We start from the raw sequence: 22,435 nt of genomic DNA, 5'->3' as shown, positions 1-22,435 counted from the left end.
AATTTCTCAAGAAGGGAAAATGGGTGATTTGATAAGTAGTTACTTAGTAAGTCTACAGTTTGGTCTAACTTTTAAAGGTACGTTGGCAAATGGTTAATTCCAAGGACTCACAGAGGATGGTAATGGGAAGAACGTGGACTTTGGAGTCAGCTGGACCTGAGTTCAAATCTGAACTTGGCTGTTTATGAGTGCTCTGATTTCAGACACTTATTGAACTTTTCAAAGTCTTATTGGTAAAGCCTTGGCCCAGAAGCATTTATTTGACCACAAGGAGCAGAAATCCATTCAAGTCCAATTAAGCATAGCAGATTTACTATAAGGAAACAAAGGAATCCCATGGAACACACATACACTAAATAGAGCCCAGCTTTATAGAACTGGAAAGTTTACAGACAGCTTTTCTTTTTCTCTGGATATTCTCTTATATTCTCTTATTTATGATTCCTGTCTTAAGATTTGTATTTCCTGAATTAAAAAGGATCTAGATAAATGGAAGTACATCTCGTGTTTGTGGATCCAAAAACTTAGTATTGTTGAGAGAACCATACTCCATAAATTGACCTGGAGAGTCATATAGTCCCTATCAAAATTCCAGCTCTTTTTTTTTTCTTGTATACATTGTCAAGCTGACTCTATAATTCACATAGAAATCCCAGGAGAACTAGAATGATCTTGGAAACAAAGTTGGAAGACTCATACTTCCTGATTTCAAAACTAAATACAAAGCTACTGGAATCAAGACAGTGTGGTTATAGTGTGAAAATAGACCTATCCAGTGGAATATAATTGAGAGTTCCCAAATAGATCTGTACATTTAAGGTCAGTTTATTTTTGACAAAGATGCCAGAATATTCAATGGTAAAGAATAGTCTCAATAGGGGTCACTGAAGAACTGGGTATTCATACACCAAAGAATGAAGTTGGACCTTTACCTGTAGCACATGCAAAAATTAACTGAAAATGGATCAAAGACAGAAAGTTAAAAGTGTAAAACTCTCAGAAAGAAAATTAGTCTGTATCATTATGACCTTGGATTAGGGAATGGTTTCTCAAATACGACACCAGAAGCGCCGGCAGCAAAAGCAAAAGCAGGTAAACTGGATCACATCAAAACAAAGACATCTGTATATCAAAGGACACTATCAAAAGACTGAAAAGACAATCCATAGAATGGGAGGATGTGCCTGCAAATAATTTATCTGATAAGGGTCTAGTGTTCAGGATATATAAAGGACTCGTGCAGCTCAGCAAGAGAAAAAGGCTCAAAATGAAATGCAACACAATTTAAAAATAGGCTAAGGGCTTGAATAAACATTTCTCTGAAGAAGGAACACAGTTAGCCAATAAATACATTAAGATGCTCAGTACAAATAAGAATCAGGAAAACACATATCAAAACCACAAGGAAATACCACTTCACACCTACTAGGAACTATAATCAAAGAGGTAATAATAATCAATGAGATAATAATAAATGTTGGTTAATATGTAAGGAAACTGGAAACTTTAAACACTGTTAGAGAAAGTGTAAAATGGTATAGCTACTTTAGAAACAGTCTGGAAGTTCCTCAAAATGTTAAACACAGAGTTTGCTACATGACCCAGCAATTCTACTACCAAAACACCAAAACTTGTACATGAGTGGTCATGGAAGCATTATTAGTAATAGCCTAACATGGAAACAGTTCACATATCTACCAACTGAAGAATGGATAAACAAAATATTGTATATCCATACAACAATTTAATAAGAGGAATAAAGTTCTGATACATTTTAGAACATGGATGAGCCTTGAAATAAACTATTAAGTGAAAGAAAACTGCCATAGAAAACCACAGACTGTATGATTCTGTGTATATGAAATGTCCAGAGTAGAAAAATGGATAGAGACAGAAAGTATATTAGTGGTTACCTAGGCATTGGAATTGGAGAGTGACTGCAGATAAATATGGAGTGTCTTTGGGGTGATGAAAATGTTCTAAAATTTACAGTGGCGATGGTTGTACAACTTTGTGACTAAACTAAATATCACTGAGTTGTACACCTTAAATTGGTGAATAATGTGATAGATGAATTAAGTCTCAATAAGGCTTTTTAAAAAAATTCATATTTTCTGACCTGTGGTGACTCTAGCTTGCTTACTGGGAGCCATGGGGGAAGGATTTAATGTGACAACTAAGGCTCCCAAGCCAGGCTTCAGCAGTACATGAACTGTGATCTTCTAGATGTTCAAGCTGGATTTAGAAAAGGCAGAGGAACCAGAGATCAAATTGCCAACGTCCGTTGGATCATCAAAAAAGTGAGAGAGTTCCAGAAAAACATCTACTTCTGCTTTGTTGACCCTGCCAAAGACTTTGACTGTGTGGATCACAACAAACTGTGGAAAATTCTGAAAGAGATGGGAATGCCAGACCACCTGACCTGCCTCCTCAGAAATCTGTATGCAGGTCAGGAAACAACAGTTAGAACTGGACATGGAACAACAGACTGGTTCCAAATTGGGAAAAGAGTATGTCAATTGTATGGAGTATGTATATTGTCATCCTGCAATAATATATTATTAATAATAAATATATTATTTAACTTATATGTAGAGTACATCATGAGAAATGCTGGGCTGGAAGAAGCACAAGCTGGAATCAATATTGCTGGGAGAAATATTAATAACATCAAATATGCAGATGACACCACACTTATGGCAGAAAGTGAAGAACTAAAGAGCCTCTTGATGAAAGTGAAAGGGGAGAGTGAAAAAGTTGGCTTAAAATTCAACATTCAAAAAACTAAGATCATGGCATCCAGTCCCATCATTTCATGGCAAATAGATGGGAAAACAATGGAAACGGTGGCAGACTTTATTTTTTGGGCTCCAAAATCATTGCAGATGGCGACTGCAGCCATGAAATTAAAAGGTGCTTATTCCTTGGAAGAAAAGCTATGACCAACCTAGACAGCATATTAAAAAGCAGAGACATTACTTTGCCAAAAAAGGTCCATCTAGTCAAAGCTATGGTCTTTCCAATAGTCATGTATGGATGTGAGAGTTGGACTGTAAAGAAAGCTGAGCCCCAAAGAACTGATGCTTTGGAACTGTGGTTTTGGAGAAGACTTTTGAGAGTCCCTTGGACAGAAAGGAGATCCAACCAGTCTGTCCTAAAGGAAATCAGTCCTGAATATTCATTGGAAGGGCTGATGCTGAAGCTGAAGCTCCAATACTTTTGTCACCTGATGTGAAGAACTGACTCCTTGGAAAAGATGGTGATGCTGGGAAAGATTGAAGGCAGGAGGAGAAGGGGATAACAAAGGATGAGATGGTTGGATGGCAATACTGACTTGATGGACATGAGTTTGAGAAAGCTCCAGGAGTTGGCGATGGACAGGGAAGGCTGGATTGCTGCAGTCCATGGGGTCGCAAAGAGTCAGACATGACTGAACAACTGAACTGAACTGAAGACTCCCAAACTGGGCCACAGCTTCTCAAAAATGTAATTTGAGAGTAACTGATGGTTATTTTTTAATGCAAAAATACTCCGTATATCTCAATATTGGGAGAGTTCAATGAGATATAAGAAACACCATGAAAAGTGCCTAATTAGGTTCTCCTTTACCTAACTGATTTACCTTTCACTTCTTGAAAGTCTGAAACAACCATGGTTAGATATATTAAAATTCTTTGTGGCACAGTTACCTAGGAAGATGAGGCCAGCTGAATCTATGAAAGTGACAAGGTAAAAGTGAAAGTGTAGTCGCTCAATTGTGTCCAACTCTTTGTGATCCTATCGACTGTATGTAGCCGCCAAGCTCCTCAGTCCATGGGATTTTCCAGGCAAGAATACTGGAGTGGCTTGCCATTTCTGTCTCCAGGGGATCTTCTGGACCCAGGGATTGAACTCAGGCCTCCCACATTGCAGGCAGGCTCTTTACAGTCTGACATGGCAAATAGTTTTTAAATTTGGTATTCTTAATTTTGAACTTTTGATAGGGGGTGAACTACTGAGTTCATGTAGTTAAATTTGATACTCTGGATTTCTAATAAAACTTTTGCTATATGAGTGTGATTTTTCAGATAAGGGTTAGTCTGTGGCCTCAGTCTTAATTAGATCTCTCATTCGACTGTGGTATTGTGCTGGCCATGAATAACCATCAGTGTTTTTATTCATGTTTTTTTGTATGTTTCCTCTGGGAGAGCAGCCATCAACAGATAGCAACTCCTGCATGGTCACCTGGGGGACTTCTGATTATGCAAACTAAGCCTTTCTCAGAAGTATGAACATTTATTTTGGTATCAGTTTCTTTATATCCCGAGATTGCATAAACTAGATTCAAGTAAATCAGATCTTTTTATAGTTACACAATTTTGCTTGGCTCCATTGGTGATGGAGAGCAGAATGCGTTGGCACTGGTTACTTTGACACAGCCAGAAGTATCTCTGAATGCTGTATAGTCTCAGAATATACAAAATTGTTTAGCAGTTTGAGAGCCAGGATCCAGATGATATTAAACACTTATGCTGTAGATAAATATAGGGCAGTACTGCTGGTACTTCTGCATCTGTTTTATACATGGTTTATTTTTAATAGGCTGGTTTCACACTACATGTTGTCACCACTTCGTGTTATAATAGGCAGAGTGGGAGAATGGATAGAAGTTGGAATTTATAGTCAGACAGACGTGTCAATTCCCCATTATTTCCACAAACAGGAATTACATTCCCTGTATATGTCACTTCACCTTTTAGTGATGAACATAATTCTTCTTCCTGAGTTGTGGTGAGGAGTAAATTGTGTATGTAGAACCACGCTGCACATCCTCTTGCTGAGGACCTAGGGTTAAAAGTTAGACTATTTACTTTTTGGTCTAGAAGAACTGTAATATAGCGAGTGCTCTAAGGTCAGAACATCTGAATTCCAACTTCACAGCTTACGTAGTCTTGGTTAAGGTGCCTTAGGGATCTCAGTTTCCACTTTTGTAAATGGAAGATACTTCCCAGTAGTATTGCTGTCAGGGTTAAATGAGAAAATACAAATTGCCCTGCACCCAGCAGAGGCTCAGCAATGATCACTCCTCCTACCCAGCGCTTTTTCTCCCTGAGTTGTCTCCTACTTTAGAGAATCATTGCTATATGGAATTGCAGTGCCGGGAAGATAGAGATCTCCATTGCCATTGCCATGACAACAGAATCAGAGACGTGAAAGATTTCCTCCCAAAGCAGTGAGCAACTGTTAACAAATAGCACCTTTTTAATCGGTAGCAAGTATGTGATTTCTTCCTCCTCTTTCCCTCTTCACTTTAACTAGAGTCACTAATCTTAGCTGTTTACTGTGAAAGGATCAAAAGGAAAGGATGGAGACTGATTTTTTGATTGTGTAAATGTTAGCAGTGATATCTAATACATTATTATCACCTACCTTTTAATTGCTGACTGCAGAATACTGTAGAATGTAACTGGGTTTTTTTTTATTACCTGAAATTTAGACCTTTGCAAAGTCAGTATCTGCATTTTCAGATGTATTTAAATTATACTTTACAATCTTTACAAGTTAAAATAGTTGTCTAACATTAAAAAGATCATACACCATGACCAAGTGGGCTTTATCCCAGGGATGCAAGGATTCTTCAATATCCGCAAATCAATCAATGTAATTCACCACATTAACAAATTGAAAAATAAAAGCCATATGATTATCTCAGGAGAAGGCCTTTGACAAAATTCAACATCCATTTATGATAGAAACTCTCCAGAAAGCAGGAATAGAAGGAACATACCTCAACATAATAAAAGCTATATATGACAAACCCACAGCAAACATTATCCTCAATGGTGAAAAATTGAAAGCATTTCCCCTAAAGTCAGGAACAAGACAAGGGTGCCCACTTTCACTGCTACTATTCAACATAGTTCTGGAAGTTTTGGCCACAGCAATCAGAGCAGAAAAAGAAATAAAAGGAATCCAAATTGGAAAAGAAGAAGTAAAACTTTCACTGTTTGCAGATGACATGATCCTCTACATAGAAAACCCTAAAGACTCCACCAGAAAATTACTAGAGCTAATCAATGAATATAGTAAAGTTGCAGGATATAAAATCAACACACAGAAATCCCTTGCATTCCTATACACTAATAATGAGAAAGCAGAAAAAGAAATTAAGGAAACAATTCCATTCACCATTGCAACGAAAAGAATAAAATACTTAGGAATATATCTACCTAAAGAAACTAAAGACCTATATATAGAAAACTATAAAACACTGATGAAAGAAATCAAAGAGGACACTAATAGATGGAGAAATATACCATGTTCATGGATCGGAAGAATCAATATAGTGAAAATGAGTATACTACCCAAAGCAATTTACAAATTCAATGCAATCCCTATCAAGCTACCAGCCATATTTTTCACAGAACTAGAACAAATAATTTTAAGATTTGTATGGAAATACAAAAAACCTCGAATAGCCAAAGCAATCTTGAGAAAGAAGAATGGAACTGGAGGAATCAACTTGCCTGACTTCAGGCTCTACTACAAAGCCACAGTCATCGAGACAGTATGGTACTGGCACAAAGACAGAAATATAGATCAATGGAACAAAATAGAAAGCCCAGAGATAAATCCACACACATATGGACACCTTATCTTTGACAAAGGAGGCAAGAATATACAATGGAGAAAAGACAATCTCTTTAACAAGTGGTGCTGGGAAAACTGGTCAACCACTTGTAAAAGAATGAAACTAGATCACTTTCTAACACCGCACACAAAAATAAACTCAAAATGGATTAAAGATCTAAATGTAAGACCAGAAACTATAAAACTCCTAGAGGAGAACATAGGCAAAACACTCTCCGACATAAATCACAGCAGGATCCTCTATGATCCACCTCCCAGAATTCTGGAAATAAAAGCAAAAATAAACAAATGGGATCTAATTAAAGTTAAAAGCTTCTGCACAACAAAGGAAAATATAAGCAAGGTGAAAAGACAGCCTTCTGAATGGGAGAAAATAATAGCAAATGAAGCAACTGACAAACAACTAATCTCAAAAATATACAAGCAACTTATGCAGCTCAATTCCAGAAAAATAAATGACCCAATCAAAAAATGGGCCAAAGAACTAAATAGACATTTCTCCAAAGAAGATGTACAGATGGCTAACAAACACATGAAAAGATGCTCAACATCACTCATTATTAGAGAAATGCAAATCAAAACCACAATGAGGTACCACTTCACACCAGTCAGAATGGCTGCGATCCAAAAGTCTGCAAGCAATAAATGCTGGAGAGGGTGTGGAGAAAAGGGAACCCTCCTACACTGTTGGTGGGAATGCAAACTAGTACAGCCACTATGGAGAACAGTGTGGAGATTCCTTAAAAAATTGCAAATAGAACTACCTTATGACCCAGCAATCCCACTGCTGGGCATACACACCAAGGAAACCAGAATTGAAAGAGACACATGTACCCCAATGTTCATCGCAGCACTGTTTATAATAGCCAGGACATGGAAACAACCTAGATGTCCATCAGCAGATGAATGGATAAGAAAGCAGTGGTACATATACACAATGGAGTATTACTCAGCCGTTAAAAAGAATTCATTTGAATCAGTTCTGATGAGATGGATGAAACTGGAGCCAATTATACAGAGTGAAGTAAGCCAGAAAGAAAAACACCAATACAGTATACTGACACATATATATGGAATTTAGAAAGATGGCAATGACGACCCTGTATGCAAGACAGCAAAAAAGACACAGATGTGTATAACGGACTTTTGGACTCAGAGGGAGAGGGAGAGGGTGGGATGATTTGGGAGAATGGCATTGTAACAGGTATACTATCACGTAAGAATCGCATCGCCAGTCTATGTCCGACGCAGGATACAGCATGCTTGGGGCTGATGCACGGTGATGACCCAGAGAGACGTTATGGGGAAGGAGGTGGGAGGGGGGTTCAAGTTTGGGAACGCATGTACACCCGTGGTGGATTCATGTCAATGTATGGCAAAACCAATACAGTATTGTAAAGTAAAATAAAGTAAAAATAAAAAATTAAAAAAAAAAACAGCTTACAACTAAAAATAAAATAAAATAAAAAGCAGAGACATTACTTTGCCAATAAAAAAAATAAAATTAAATTAAAAAAAATAAAAAATAAAATAGTTGTCTAGTCTTTCTCTCACCTTCCAAATAGGATAATTTCTAAGAGGAATTTTTCTCCTCTTTGATTTGACATACCTAAAGTTGACTCAGTTAATTTCTGTAGTAGTATATTTCACTCCCTCACAGTTGTTATGGCTTTAATTAGCAACCCAATCTACTAAAACTTCAGCCTCTTTTCTCTCTTACCAGTGATACAGATATGTTGATAGACTGTCGTCACTAATAAAATATATCTTTGTATGCTTTATTTACAATTAGAATCTCTTCTCTAAGATAGACTGTTATCCTTTTATTACATTACATAGTATAATGCTATTTTAAAATAATATATTCCACATAAAACATACTTTAAAAGATTGCACTGAAAACCTAATTCCTTAAAAGCAGTTTGGTAGAAATCTGTGACCAAGGTCAAGGTTCAGAGATCAGTAAAGAAGTTATTTCGCAAAGAAGGTTAGATGGCAAGTAGTTCTGTCTTAGAAAGCAGAGAGTGTGTCTCTGTATGTTATGGCCCAGCATTCTTGCATCAAACTGATGAAACAAGTGCCAGTTCATTGTTCCTGGAATCACCAAGGCTGTCCTGGAAGTACCAATCAATATAGGACCCAAGAAACATTTCCAATAGCTGAGCTTTAGCTTGAGGTACCACCAAGTGGCACTAAACCACAGCTAGGACCGGAAGAGATATGGCTGTAGCAACAGGCCTCTGGAATTCCTGGCCAGTTAGCCAATGTACTAACCCAGCTATTTTTTTTTAGCCTCATACTACTGTTGCTATGCATTTTACATGCTATAATAGTTTATTTTACACTTAACAATTATGCCTGGATTTTTCCATGCCTGTTAAATTGGTGAGGGACTGCATGGAAGTTCTGCATTTTTAGTAGTGGGGGAAGGACAGGGTAGGGTTGGTTGTGAGACAAAAGTATTTGTTAAAGCAAATAAGCCTCGAAGTCTCTCATTTCAAAGATCCATACACAAGTTTTCTCAGTTTGTGCGATGGATATATCTTGATTCCAAACACTAAATGAATTCAAATATTTGCTTATGGCTGAAAAAAGTTTTTGGTAAAAATACAAACTCCACAAAATGGATATTTTATCCTTATGATGGCAGACTTTCAAATAGAGTCAGTGATCTACACTAATGATAACAAGAACAGCAGATAACATCACTTGCCAGGCCAATTATCTGCCAGTCCCTATTAGTAGTAGTGTTAGTCACTCAGTCGTGTCCGACTCTTTGTGACCTCATGGACTGTATGTAGCCTTCCAAGTTCCTCTGTCCATGGGATTCTCCAGGTAAGAATACTGGAGTGGGTTGCCATTCCCTTCTCCAGAGGATCTTCCCGACCCAGGGATCAAACTTGGGTCTCTTGCTTTGCTGGCAGATTCTTTATCATCTGACCACCAGGGAAGTCCCTATAATAGGCATTTTCATATGTTACCTCATTGAATCCTTATGATAAGCATGAAGTAGGAAATAAAATCATTTTTATAAAGGATATAGTTAGTTCACTTCAGTTCAGTCCCTCAGTCGTGTTCGACTCTTTGCGACCCCATGAACTAAGTGACTTTCTAAAAATTACTAAAAAATAAAGCAGAGTTGAAACTGAGCAAACCTTTTGTCATTTAGAAGTTCAAATGCAAACTCTACATTTGCATTTGCCATATTTGATTCTAGATATCAAAAAGGCACATGATAGAAACCTGCCAAGACCCATAAGACAAGAAGAAGTGCACTATTTCCAGAAATTTGATGTATAATATAAAAATATCTGGCTATTTAAAAGCTACAGTAGAATCTTAGTAAGAGCCATATTACAGATATATAAAATTTACTTAAGAGTAGGTCTCTTAGCCTGGGTTCCCATGAATATTTGTTTTGAGTCGAAGACGTATTTAGAGTTGGTTTATTTAAAAAGCAATTTCAGAAGAGAGGGTTAATTGATGAGGGAGTGAAAAGGGAGGGAGGAAAAGCCAGTTAGGTTGTGTTCATTGTCAGCTGGTTACTATTGATCATGCCAGCACCTTCTGAGGACCTTTCGAACTGAGAGCTGTAGCTTGTATGCAAGGGAGAAGGATTATCCATTGGCTCCATCCCACGTTGGTCAAGAAGTGTCCCTGTAAGTGCAGACATCCCGGTGCTACCAGATTCCTGCCGGTTTCCCAGGCAACAGTGTGGGAGAAGCTCCGGAGCAGGGAGGGGTACTTGCCATAGGCCACTCTGAAGGAAGTCACTGTCAGGTTATTCAGTGAGAAGCTGAGCTAAGCCTTCAGCAAAGGCTGGAATGAGAGGCAGGGCTGAGAAGATCTGAAATAGTGCACAAGAAAGGTCTCTAATACTGGGGGACCTTTCCTTTAGAATTATAGAGTATTCACATGTGGGTTTTGGTAATAATGAGTAAATACATGCTAATTTTTCTAAAATGGTATTAAAGCTATGAACTGATTTATTAGAATTAAAATATTTTTTAGGCCATCTAACTTTTTCCTTATTGTGTTGCTATAAACATCAGTGTGCCTCACTGTTTTTTAATTCGAATTCTATTTTTATGGGTTACTTCTGATTTTATTATTAATGGTGCACAAAATCCAGATATTATTGATTCCTTCAAGCTCATTAATTATAAAAGTTTAGATTAATTTTTAAGCGGGATGTATCCATTTAATTATGTAAGTCTATATCTTTTAAGGGAGAATATTCATGAACAGATTTAGAAGACAGGATAACATCTAAATCAACAATTTTTTAATATTAAAAAGTAGCAGAAGTATTATCAGTTCCGATAGTTAATCAGGTTGCTAATTCAAATAGAAATACCAATGTCTAGTGGAAAGAACAGTGGCCTTTGAGTCCGAAAGGCTGGGTTTCACTATGTGGTTTTTACTACTTAAAGAGTTGAGTGATCTTGACAAAGCAGTTCAAAGCATCTCTGAATCTCAGTTTTCTTCAGTTGAAAACATGAGTAAAACCATGGGTTTTTTTGTGCGGATTTATATGAGACTACATACACTGAAATACGTAACATGGTGCCTAGCATACAGTAAGTATGCCATAAATACAGACGAAATTAAATCTGAAATGTATACCCAACTGAGTATACCGATCCACATATGTATGTTACCAGACCAGAGGCCATCTTTTTGAAATATCTGGTTCTTGTCATGGCTTGTTTCTTCATCTTTTGAGTACTGGCCTAGAAAGATCTCTGATGGCTGTCATCAGGTACGACCTTCCCCATTTGAAGTATGTTGGTATCTCTAACTGGTGAAGGCGATGGCATTCCACTCCAGTACTCTTGCCTGGAAAATCCCATGGACGGAGGAGACTGGTAGGCTGCAGTCCGTGGGGTTGCTGAGTCGGACACGACTGAGCGACTTCCCTTTCACTTTTCACTTTCATGCATTGGAGAAGGACATGGCAACCCACTCCAGTGTTCTTGCCTGGAGAATCCCAGGGACGGGGGAGCCTGGTGGGCTGCTGTCTACGGGGTCACACAGAGTCGGACACGACTAAAGTGACTTAGCAGTAGCAGCAGCAGTATCTCTAACGCCCTTCTAGAAAGGAAAAAACCTGAGAACACTTTAATCCTAAGACAGTGTTCTTTGTGGCAAGCAACAGAAATGGATGGCGATTAATTAGAGCAGAGAAAGTCTAGGATGTTGGGTAACTCGTGGAAAAGATGGGAAGTCTAAAGGATCAGAAAAGAAGCCACAACCCATGGAAGCTAGATAGCCGAAATGACACTGTAGGAGCAATCCAGTGAGGACTCACTGGACAGCTCCTGGCACCACTACTGCAGGCACCATGTACTGGAAGCCATATCTGGCTGCCCTGACTACATGCTGGTTGCTAGGAGGCGGGGAAGCACTACTGGCTTCTGCAGTGGAGAGTGTGCTCTGCTTCCCACTGAGAGTCAAACTTCGGGGAATTCTATGAACACTGGAAGAGGGTCTGGACGCTTAACAGTCAAAAAATGTTAACAATCAAAACATTTGAGTCTCTCCCTTCTGATACCCAACATCTGCCCACACATTTTTCTTTATGTTTACACTTAAAAACGGGCTTCCCTGGTAGCTCAGTTGGTAAAGAATCCGCCTGCAATTTAGGAGACATTGGTTCAATTCCTGGGTGGGGAAGTTCCCCTGGCGAAGAGATAGGCTACCCACTCCAGTATTCTTGCGCTTCCCTGGTGGCTCAGACGGCAAAGAATCCGCACACAATGCGGGAGACCTGTGTTCCATCTCTGGATTGGGAAGATCCCCTGGGGGAAGACATGGCAAGACACTCCAGTATTCTTGCCTGGAGAATCCCCACGGACAGAGGACCTTGGCGGGCTATAGTCCATGGCGTCGCAGAGTCAGACATGACGGAGCGACTAAGCACAGCACAGCACATACTTAAAAACTAGAATCCCCATGGACAGAGGAGCCTCGCATGCTACAGTTCATGGCATCTCAGAGTCAGACACGACGGAGGGACTAAGCACAGCACAGCACATACCTAAAACCATTCCCAATAGCTGAACTTTAATTGAAGTACTACCAGGCGGCAGTAAGCCACAGCCAGGTCAGGAATAGATAAGGATCTAGCAACAGGACCCCTGGAATTCCTGGCCAGCTATTAATCCAGAAGGAGAAGAGGGCAGCAGAGGATGAGATGGTTGGGTATCATCTCGGACTCAATGGACACTTGTTCATTCGCTCAGTCACGTCTGGCTCTTTGGGACCCCATGGACCGCAACACTCCAGGTTCCCCTGTCCTTCACCATTTCCCTGAGCTTGCTCAGACTCATCCGGTTGTCATCCAGTTGTCCCGTTCAGTGGACATAACTTGGGCAAACACCAGGAGATAGTGAGAGACAGGGAGTCCTGCTGGGCTGCAGTCCATGAGGTCTCAAAGAGTCGGACATTACTTAGTGACGGATAAAACAATACTTAAAAAATACATAATGCGCGTATCTTCCTTACATTCGCAAAATAACCCAGTTCTTCTCTTCCATTTTAGAAGACAACCCAAAGTCTAATATTAGTTACGTTTTCCAGATTTAAGTTCAATGGGTTGTTCTTTTGTCTTGATATTATTCAGTCTGTGGACTGACTGTAAAGTTACCTGCCACCATCATGTCTAAATAAAATAGTAAAGGAAAAGGAAAGAAATAGAAAGCTAGTTAAAATCGTAACTATATAAATGACACAGGAAGAAATGAGATTATTGATGTTATAGACCTTATTTCCGAAATGAATCTTTTTCAACCCTAAATCATAGAGGTTATTTTAGCACACTCTTAGAAAGCATCTGAGTTTCATGCCTTGAGACCAGAATTTAGGAATTTAAGAGTGTTATTTTCTTACCTTAAGCAGTCAGTCTAGTGCCATTAAAAGTAGTCCTACCCGATAGTTCTTCATGCTGAGTTCTCCAAGAGTGGGAACCAGCTTTCTCAAAGTCCTGCTTTCATAGGAATTTAATGAAATGGTTGTATAATTAATTTTTTTTCTTCTTTCAGTTCTTAATGTAGTAAATAGCACTATTTTTCAGATAACCCAATCTTATATTCCTGAAATAAATCCAATTGGTGTGATGTACTATCCTTTTCATATTTCACTGGACTTGATTGGTAATATGGATTTGCATCTCTTGAGATGATGAAAGTTGGACCATTTTCCTTTCTCTCATTATATTTGCCAATATTTGATATTCAGTATAATACTAGCATCATAAAATAAGTTGAGGAGTGTTTCCTGTATTCTCATAGTTTGCAAAATATTGGAGGTTTTAATTTCCTTAATATGTGATAAAAAGTACTGTTAAAATTGTCTGGATCTGAAGATTTATTCGTGGAAGATTTTAAACTATTACTTTAATTACCTTATTCATATGAGATTATTTAATTTTTCTCTTTATTTTTGAGCAAGAGTCGATAAGTTATATATTTTCTAGGAATTTGTTCATTTCTTCCAAGTTTTCACATTTAATGGTATAAAATTATTCATTATTATTCTTCTTTTTAAATGTCTGCAGCATCTATAGTGATGTCTCTCCTTTTTTATTCTGATATTACTTAAGAGCTCTCCTTCTCTCATTTTAATTTTTGATTAGTCTCATTAGTCTAGTTAATTTAATGAAACTTCTCAAGGTACTAACTTTTGACTGAGTTTATCTTCTCTATATGTTTGTTTAATATTTTATTAAATTTTCCCTTCTATTATCTTATTCCTTCTAATTTCTTTGGATATATTTTATTTTCCTTGTCAAACTTCTTAAGCTGTATCTTAATTCATTCGTGTTTAGGCTTTCATCCTTTTTTAAAAAGAATCAAAGTATAGTTGATTTACAATACTATATAGTTTCAGGTGTATAACAAAATGATTCAGTTACATATACTATTTTTTTCAGATTACGTTTCATTATAGGTTATTATAAAATATTGAATATTGTTTCCTGTTTTATTTATTTATTTTTGAAAGTCTTTCAGTTGTGTCCAACTCTTTGCGACCCCATGGACTTTATAGCCCATGGGATTCTCCAGGCCAGAATACTGGAGTGGGGGGCCTTTCCCTTCTGCAGGGGATATTCCCAATCCAGAGATCAAACCCAGCTCTCCTGCATTGCAGGTGGATTATTTACCAGCTGAGCCACCAGGGAAGCCCATTTTCCTATGTAATACCTTGTTGCTTATTTATTTTATATATGGTATTGTGTATCTGTTAATCCCATATTCCCAAATTATCCCCCTCCTTCTCTTTCCTTTTTGGCAACCATAAGTTTGTTTTCTATGACTGTGAGTTTGCTTCTGTTTTGTAAATAGATTCATTTGTATTATTTTTAGATTCCATGTATAGGTGATATCTATAATATTTGTCTTTCTCTGTCTGAATTTTACTTAGTATTATAAGCTCTAAGTTCTTCCATGTTGCTGCAAATGGCATTATTTCATTCTTTTTTTTATGACTAATAGTCCATCATGTCTGTATAGTACTTCTTTATTCATTCATCTGTTGATGGACATTTAAGTTGCTCCCATGTCTTGGCTATTGTAAAGAGTGCTGCCATAATCACTGGGGTGCCTGTATCTTTTTGCTTTAGAATTTTTGTCTTTTCTGAATATATGCCCAGGAGTAGACTACTAGATAATATTGTAGCTCTATTATTAATTTAAGAAACCTCCATACTGTTCTCCTCAGGGGTTGTACTAATTTACATTCCCACCAACAGTGTAGGAGGATTCTCTTTTCTCTACACCCTCCCCAGCATTTATTATTTGTAGACTTTTCGATGATAGCCATTCAGATGTGAGTGTGGTGCATTATAGTTTTGATTTGCATTTCTCTAATAATTAGTGACACTGAGCATCTTTTCATGTGCATGTTTGTCAACTGTATATTTTCTTTGGAGAAATGTCTACTTAGATCTTCTGCCCATTTTTTGATTGGGTTATGCTTTTGTTTTGTTTTTGATGTTGAGGTGTATGAAGTATTTCTATATTTTGGAAATTAACCTCATATTGGGTGCATCATTTGCAACTCTTTTCTCCTAATTTGTAGTTTTTTTTTTTTTTTTTCCATTTTATTTATGGTCTCTTTTGCTATGCAAAAGCCTTTAACTTTGATTAGGTCCCATTTGCTTATTTTCACTTTTACGTCTTTTGCCTTGGGAGGCAGATCTAAGAAAATATTGCTACAATTTATGTCAGAGAATGTTTTTAGGCTTTCATCTTTTTTCATGTAAACATTTAAGGCTCTAAGTTTCCCTCCATATATATATTCTAGCTGTGTTGGACAGGCTTTGATATCTTTATTATTGTTTTCTTCTAAATACTTTAGCTTCCTTTATGATTTAATTTTAGGTTTTGAATTATTTAGAGGTGGCTTTATTAGCATCCAAATGTGCATGTGTATGCGTGTGTATTCATCCTGTTATTGATATACAGCTTAATATAATTGTGGCCAGAGAATGCATTCTGATTAGTTTCAATCCTGTGAAATTTTGCTTCAGTCACTGATCTATCTATTAGAATGGTTATTCAGTGTCAGGTGGCTCCATGTTAAAGAATTTGCCTGCCAGTGCAGGAGATGCAGGTTTGATCCCTGGGGCGGGATGATCCCCTGGAGAAGGAAATGGCAACTCACTCCAGTATTCTTGCCTGGGAAATACCAATGGACAGAGAAACCTGGTGGGCTACAGTTCGTGGGGTCGCAAAAGAGTCGTACACAACTTAGCATACATTTCTTAGTGATTAAGCAAAACAAGTATGTAACAAGCACTGTTAAGGTACCAATATTTCAGCCATAAATGAGACGGACCAAAGTCCCAGTCCTCATTGGTTCTATTGAGTGACACAGACAATAAACAAACATGATTATTAAGTAAACTGTAGTGTATTAGCGATGGAGTGCTAAAAAAAATACAATAGGGAAAGGTATTTTAAAATGTCTTTAAAATTTTATTTTACATAGAAGGGTCAGCTAAGGCCTCACTTCAGGTGACATGTAGGACTTAAAGGAAGTGAAAGGAGCCGTATGCAAAAATCCAGTGAAAGAACAGTTTCAGCGGCCCTGAGGTAAACATTTCCTGACAAAGGTCCATCTAGTCAAATCTATGGGTTTTCCAGTAGTCATGTATGGATGTGAGAGTTGGACTATAAAGAAAGCTGAGCGCCAAAGAATTGATGCTTTTGAACTGTGGTGTTGGAGAAAACTCTTGAGAGTCCCTTGGAGTGCCAGGAGATCAGACCAGTCCATCCTAAAGGAAATCAGTCCTGAGTATTCACTGGAAGGACTGATGCGGAAGCTGAAGCTCCAATACTTTTGTCACCTGATGTGAAGAACTGACTCCTTGGAAAAGACTCTGCTGCTGGGAAAGATTGAAGGCAGGAGGAGAAGGGGATGACAGAGGATGAGATGGTTGGATGGCCTCACTGACTTGAAGGATATGAGTTTGAGTAAGCTCTGGTGATGGACAGAGAAGCCTGGCATGCTGCAGTCCATGGGGTCACCAAGAGTTGGACATGACTGAGCAACTGAACTGAACTGAGGTAAACATGTTCCTGCGTATTCAAGAAACACTGGGGAGATCACTGTAGTGAGAGCTGAATGAGCTAGGGGAAAACAGAAGAAGAGATTAGAGAGATAGTAGGGAACTACATTGCACAAGGCATTGTGGTAAACAGAATAACGTCCCTCTTACCTCCTAACTCCTAGAGCCCATGGATATGTTGCTTTACATGGCAAAGGGGCTTATGGTTGCAGATGGAGATAAGATATTTCTTCAACTGAACTGGAGATGAGGAGATTATGCAAGTGGGCCCACTCGAATCACAAGAGTCCTTAAGTGTGGAGGGAAGCAGGAGAGAGAGTCAGAGGGATGGCAGTGAGAGAAGGTGAGAGAAGGTCTATGTTGACAGCTCTGAAGATGCAGGAAGGGGGCCATGAGCCATGGAAAACAGGTAGACTCTAGAAGCTGAAGAGGTAAGGGAATGGATTCTCTAGAAAGGAACACAGCTCTGCTGCCCTCTGTAGATGGGAAAGCTACCATATGAGACTTTGGACTTTTGACCTCAGAACTATCAGATAATAATTTGTGTGATTTCATGCCATTACATTTACATTGATTTGTTACAGCAGCAATAGGAATCTAACACAAGCACTTTTGTTTACAGCAAGGACTTGTACTTTCACTCTCAGTGAGATGGGAAGCCATTGGCAGGACTTGGGTCGAGGAGTGACTTGACCTGACCTAATAGGGTCACTCTGGATGCTCTGTTGAGAATAGCACATAGTATTAATAGAGAATTCCTTCCTTCTTCTAGATTTTAGCTTGACGTTTCTATATTTTATTGAGAGCTCATCAATTCATGTAAGATTAAAAAAATAATTTCACATTTTTTGTAAGGCAAGGTCTCTCATTTATTTTGTTGTCAGCAATTAAAGTCTGACCTATACTTTAAACTTCTATGAAAAACTCAATGAATTTGAAAAACATAATATTATTGGTTGCTAATACCCCAATATATAGAATCAAGTGACAGGTTGAAACAGATTATTTTAGATTCATGAAAACTGGTAAAGAGAATTTGAAGAATACTTCAAAATTACTTTCCTTATAAGAAAGAGAATACAAAAAATTTTCAGGTGTCGTAAAATGTTTCTTGTGCTATTGCCCTTTTCAAGCCCTAAAAATCCTGCTGCTGCTGCTCCTAAGTCGCTTCAGTCGTGTCCGACCCTGTGCGACCCCATAGACAGCAGCCCACCAGGCTCCCCCGTCCCTGGGATTCTCCAGGCAAGAACACTGGAGTGGTTCTATTTAAAATTTGCCATTACAATGAATTAAATAGCACTGTTAAACTGAACCCTGCTCAGAGAATGACTTTGTCTAAAAACAAATGTGTTCATACTAAAATAGTTTCAGGGGAAAGAGCTAACTTTTCCCAAGATGAATGAAGAGGTGGAACTTCACTTCAGCAATACTCACCATAGTGATAGGTATTGGCTACAGTGAGGGCACTGGGGGCGGAGATGCTGTTTGCCCACCTGAAGCAAAAGTTAGAACTGGACATGGAACAACAGACTGGTTCCAAATAGGAAACGGAGTATGTCAAGGTTGTATATTCACCCTGCTTATTTAACTTGTATGCAGAGTACATCATGAGAAACGCTGGGCTGGAAGAAGCACAAGCTGGAATCAAGATTGCCAGGAGATATATCAATAACCTCAGATATGCAGATGACACCACCCTTATGGCAGAAAGTGAAGAGGAACTAAAAAGCCTCTTGATGAAAGTGAAAGTGGAGAGTGAAAAAGTTGGCTTAAAGCTCAATATTCAGAAAACGAAGATCATGGCATTTGGTCCTATCAAATATGGGAAATATAGATGGGGAAACAGTGGAAATAGTGTCAGACTTATTTTGGGGGGCTCCAAAATCACTGCAGATGGTGATTGCAGCTATGAAATTAAAAGACACGTACTCCTTGGAAGGAAAGTCATGACCAACCTAGATAGCATATTCAAAAGCAGAGACATTACTTTGCCAACAAAGGTCCATCTAGTCAAGGCTATGGTTTTTCCAGTGGTCATGTATGGATGTGAGAGTTGGACTGTGAAGAAAGCTGAGTGCCAAAGAATTGATGCTTTTGAACTGTGGTGTTGGAGAAGACTCTTGAGAGTCCCTTGGACTGCAAGGAGATCCAACCAGTCTATTCTAAAGGAGATCAGCCCTGGGTGTTCTTTGGAGGGACTGATGCTAAAGCTGAAACTCCAATACTTTGGCCACCTCATGTGAAGAGTTGCTTCACTGGAAAAGACTCTGATGCTAGGAGGGATTGGGGGCAGGAGGAAAAGGGGACGACAGAGGATGAGATGGATGAGATGGCTGGATGGCATCACCGACTCGATGGACATGAGTTTGAGTGAACTCTGGGAGCTGGTGATGGACAGGGAGGCCTGGCGTGCTGCGGTTCATGGGGTTGCAAGGAGTTGGACACGACTGAGCGACTGAACTGAACTGACGTCTTGTCTAGCAAGCATTAACAGAGGCGTAGGCAAAAACAGATATAAGAAAGACTAACCTGTCTATCTAGGTTATAAATTGATCCAGAATTTGAGGAGGATGTTTTAAAATAATAAATGATCGATTTATGTCTTAACATACAATAGACACTTGCTGGTTTGCTTGTTGCTTTACTCTAATGATTCCATTATTATCTTCTCTACTCCTTTATTATTATTTCAGAGACTTTACTGCCTCTACCCAAAGGGGAATTGGGAAGGATTCCTCTCAAACTTTACTTTTAAAAGGATCAGGCTCATAAGAAAAGAACTAAACAGTGCCATTTGTAGCAACATGTATGGATCTAGAGATTGTCTACTGAGGGAAGGGAATCAGAGAAAGACAAATATCACATGATATTACTTACAGGGAAAGTGAAAGTTGCTCAGTTGTATCCAACTTTTTTCGACCCCCTGGACTGTAGCCTGCCAGGCTCCTCTGTCCATGCAATTCTCCTGGCCAGGATACTGGAGTGGGTGGTGTATCCCTTCTCTAAGGGATCTTCCCAACCCAGGAATCGAACCAGGGTCTCCTGAATTGCAGGCAGACTGTTTACCAGCTGAGCTACCAGAGAAGTGCTTCACTTATATGTGGAATCTAAAAAAAATGTACAAATGAACTTATTTACAAAATAGAAATAGAGTCACAGATGTAGAAACAAACTTATGGTTGCCAGGGGGAAAGTAGAGGGCGGGGATAAACTGGAGATTGGGAATGACATATACACACTGCTGTATTTAAAATAGGTAACAAATAAGGACCTACCACATAGCACAGGGAACTCTACTCAATACTCTGTAATGGCCTATATGGGAAATGAATCTAAAAAAGAGTGGAGATATATATATATATATACATATATATATGTATAACTGATTCATTTTGCGGTACAGCAGAAACTAATACAACATTGTAAATAAACTATACTCCAATACAAATTGGAAAAAAAAGGACCAGGCTCTGCTCTAGACTATATGGTTATAAGCAGTGAGGTTAAAATAGTTACAGAATGAGTTACTGGCTCAAACAAGGATCAAAAAGAAATTTTCTAACTTTATGAATGATATTCTTATAAAATATTCCATAGACATTCTCAAAACATAAATTAATCTTCAATTACATACATGAATGGAGAGGGATAGGTGGTATTAATAATTTAAAATAGCTAATTAAAATAATTTATATTTAGCTTTGTGAAGCTTTATAATTCCCTCCATAGTTTTTCTTTCCTAATTATGTTTCTCCTAAACTAATCATAAATTTAATTTTCTCTTCTTGAATGCAGAGTAACTGACTGTGGAAAGAGACGGTCTTGCATTTTGATGGGTGGAGAAAAACTGGTGTAGGACTAAAATTTGAATTTGGATAACTCCTATTTAAATATTGACACATTGACTGTATTTGAAGGTCATCAGTGTTTTTTTTTAAGATTTTGTTTTTTTTTAATGTGGACCATTTTTAAGGTCTTTATTGAATTTGTTACAACATTGCTTCTGTTGTTTTATGTTTTGGTCTTTCGGTCATGAGGCACATGACATCTTAGCTCCCCAACCAGGATTGAACCTACACTCCCTGCATTTGAAGGCAAAGTCGCAACCACTATAAGAAGACCATCAGGGAAGACTAGGTCATCAGTGGTTTTGATCCAAGATTAATATTCACTATAATGGAGTCCCTTGCCCCAGTTGTTTCTCTCTGCATTTCTTCCTTGGTCAGATAGAACAACCCTAGACCCTCCAGAGGTGAGGGTGGTGCTTGTTTTATTCAAATTTTACAGCTATTCCTGTGCTGGTGGGTGGTGGTGGTAGTGGGAAGAATGTTGGGGAGGCAACAGCAGCGTTCCCCACAAATAGCTTTAAGACATTGTGGTAGATATAAATTTCTTTAGATGTTGGTGTATAAAGAGATAAAAGAAAGACTCTGTGGTGTGGTTGAAAACTTTTGGGTTGGTTCTGGCTCTGCCCATTGGTGTCCATTGATCTTTTGGAGACTTAGTGTCTTAGTTGAGTGTAGAAGGGGTAATACCACTTGCCTTACATACTCCCTGGGGTTGCCGTGAAGATCAAATCAGACAATATATGTGTAAGCCCTTTGAAATTTATAAAGTATACAAATGAAAGATGCTGTCTGTTGCTTTAGCACTCAGAATAATTAAGAGATTTAAAGAAATCCTACTGTGGTTATAAGGAAGACTAGGATAAAAGAGTTGGTAAAACTCATTACTAATAAAAATTTTACTCAGAGCACAAGGGGTATAAGCTCTGTGAATTAAATAGCACATTTTTTTTTTCTTTGTTTCCTGTGAGAGCGTCCTTTTGAACGCCTCTGTGCAGCACTTGGAGTTTCCAGTACTCCGATCTGCTTCCTTTGAGTCCACCATCTGCCATCTGCCCCCATGCTTCTGGGTAGCCAGATTGCCTCCTGAAATCTGATCAGTCCCAGTCTCACTTCAGAAGCCACGCTTCTTTTTCAGTTAGAAGGACTGTTCCACTGAACTGTGAGCTCTCTATCCTCTCAGTAACACACTAGCTCCTGTATGGGAAGGCAGAAGTACACTATGGGGACAAAGAGGCAGGAGAGCTCTCTTTCTGTGCTGATTCATGACACTGTAGATGTATCCCAAGTGCAACTGGAAGCCTTGTAAGGGTATTGGGTCATATATTTTGTGTTCAGCCTTCAACCCAGTGCTTTACACAGTGTACTCAGTAAATATTTACTGAAC

The sequence above is a fragment of the Budorcas taxicolor genome, chromosome 1 (assembly GCF_023091745.1).
Source record: "Budorcas taxicolor isolate Tak-1 chromosome 1, Takin1.1, whole genome shotgun sequence".
NCBI lineage: Eukaryota > Metazoa > Chordata > Mammalia > Artiodactyla > Bovidae > Budorcas > Budorcas taxicolor.
Note: the sequence above shows the minus strand (reverse complement) of the source record.